Source organism: Onychomys torridus, chromosome 8 (assembly GCF_903995425.1).
Source record: "Onychomys torridus chromosome 8, mOncTor1.1, whole genome shotgun sequence".
NCBI classification, from domain to species: Eukaryota; Metazoa; Chordata; class Mammalia; order Rodentia; family Cricetidae; genus Onychomys; species Onychomys torridus.
This window is the reverse complement of record NC_050450.1, coordinates 70,772,183-70,774,793: the sequence shown is the minus strand read 5'-3', so window position 1 is coordinate 70,774,793 and position 2,611 is coordinate 70,772,183. Positions and strand designations below refer to the sequence as shown.

General features: G+C 48.8%; 1 non-coding gene across 1 annotated transcript; it reads left to right on the top strand.

The window, feature by feature from the left end:
• The first annotated feature begins 2,226 nt into the window (after positions 1-2,226).
• LOC118590457 lies at positions 2,227-2,330 on the top strand. Its single transcript, XR_004945759.1, has one exon. It is a non-coding gene; the product is annotated as a U6 spliceosomal RNA (small nuclear RNA).
• Positions 2,331-2,611: the final 281 nt, after the last annotated feature.

Below are 2,611 nucleotides of genomic sequence, written 5' to 3'. Positions count from 1 at the left end.
ACTCTCAGAATCCTCCCCCAGTAACACAGTTCCTCCAGCAAGGCCACACTTCCTAAGCCTCCCCAGGCAGCCATGCACTGGGGATCAAGTATTCAAATGTCAGAGGCAATATGGGAAACATTTACCATTCATTTACCACCCTGTCTTAGTTAGTGTTACTATTATTGTGATGAAATAACATAACTAAAAGCAAATTGGGGAGGAAAGGGCTTATTTGGCTTACAGTTTTCTGCATTGCTATTCATCACTGGAAGAAGTCAGGACAGGAACTCAAACAGGGCAGGAACTTGGTGGCAGGAGCTGGTGCAAAGGTTGTGGAGGGGTACTGCTTACTGGCTTGCTTCTTGTGGCTTACTCAGCCTACTTTTTTTTTTTTTTTAAGAACCCAGGACCACCAACCCAGGGATGGCATCATCCACAATGATCTGGATCTTCTCCCATCAATCACTGATTTGAAAAGAAATGCTCTACAGGTTTGCGTATAGCTCTATGAAGGCATTTTTTCAATTGAGACTCCCTCCTCTCTGATGACTGTCTGTGTCAAGTTGACATAAAACTAGCGAGCACACCCGCCAAAACGTTACATGTGTGTGTGTATGTGTGCACGTGCATAAGCACATATTTGTCTTTGTTTGTGTGTGCATGTGTGTGGAGACTAGAGAGTTCTTCCCCAATCTCTTTCCATGTGATGTTGTGAGACAGAGTCTTTCCCTGAACCTGGAACTCACCAATTTTCCTAGACTAGGTGACCAGTGAGCCCTGAAGACAGACCTTCCTGTCTGTCTCACTTCCCCAGCACTGGGATTACAGATGTTCTGTCACTCCTGCTTATTATATGGGTGACAGGGATCCAAACTCAGGTCCTTGTGTTTGTATGACTAGTGCTTTACGGAGACATCTTTTTAAAAGCTGGTGTTAGGATTCACATTTCACAGGCAAGGAAATAAGGATTCAAGAAATCAAACTTGCTTAAGGTCATGAGCAAGTGAGATGCAGGGCTGGGATAGAGCCCAGGTCTACGTAACTGCCGTTCACTACCCTGCTTTCTGATGCTTCTGGAAGCACCAGGTCTCAGACCCGAAGGAACCCCTTGAGAAGTTGCTCTGTGCAATCTGCTACTTGATAGACAAAATCATCCTGAGACTCCCTGACTGAAGATCTGCCAGCCCAGCTTGAATTCTCCCAGTGGTGGGGCCCAGTTCCCTCCTGGGTAGCCCATCTGTGGCTGTACAATGCCAGAGAACTCTACTTTTCTAATGTTCGTAAGAAACGAACCTTCCTCAGTCTCAAGCAAGTCCCCTCCCTGCCAACCCCCAGGTGCCCAAATCCCCTTTCTTGGGACTCTAGCTTTGCCTGTGGGAGGAATAAGTCAAATCTCAGGCAGAAAGAGGGCACTGGCCTGCTCAGGGCTGTGTAATGGGGGCAGGGAGCCAGAAAACTCTCAGGCCTCCCTGAGAAGGGATGTGCAAGTGTTCTGGGCTTTTCATCTTAAGTGGTTTCCGATCTGTCTGGCTGAGCGATGGCCTGGAGCCACCCCTGTTTAACATTCATGTGAATTCCAGGCTGGGCTATTGCCGAAGTAAATCACTTTGCTTGCTTTCACCCCCTTCCCAGCTCCAGCCCCACCAGGACAAGGAGCTCCTTGGTCTCCATAGCAACAGGGCCATCTGTTTCTAATGGCATCCCAGGCCAGAAGAAGTTCACTCTGTCTCGACTTCGCTAAGTTAGAGGTAGCGAATCAGGAGTCAGGAGGACGGAGATGGCAGAGTGGTTGTGTGGGTCCTTCTTACTCCAAGATCCTGAGCAAGGCAGCCTTCAGAGCTGGATAAGCCCCCTGAGGGCATGGACCCAGTGCATTCCCTTTATGTTAGGGGAAACTGGGTTAGGAGAGGGAAAGCAGTAGATAGAGCACGTTAGCAATACAGCTGCGTCCAGTGGGCAGCTGATAAACATCTGTGGGATGAATCACAGAATCGTAAAGAGTTAGAAGCAGCCAACACATTATGCAAAACTCCCATCCAGTGCAGGAAGTATCCAGAAATCATCTCTCTAACAGATGGCTGTCCAAAGTATGCTTGGATGCCTCTGGTAACGGGGAGGTCACTTTCCTGCTTCTATTACCAGACACTTTGAATACAGAAATCTATTCTGCGTACTTGCATTCCTCTGGCCTGCCTCCCTGGAAGGTTATTCTTCAGCCCCTTTACAAATACTGTCATCTCGCATGCTCGCTTTGGCAGGGCATATACTAAAATAGCAATGATACAGAGAAGATTAGCATGGCCCCTGCGCAAGGATGACACACAAATACTGTCTCGCTGCCTGTCTCTACAGGTTGCTGAGAAGGGAGTTCATTGTCTCACAGGGGTCTGGACAAGGGAGCAATCGTCCAGAGGCCCAGAGCAAGGCTAAGAACTCTGGTGTCCAGTCGTCCTGGCCAGGACTGAGGAAAGGAGGGCTGCCTTCCCTCTTTACATCAGTCAGGCTCCTGTGGCTGGCTCCACCCACTTCTTGCTCTCTGCCAGCTGCGGAGTAAGTTTATCATCTGTCCATCCCACCTGCCCACTTGTCCTACCCATAAATGCTTGTCTCTGCAAGGCAAGAAGGAAGT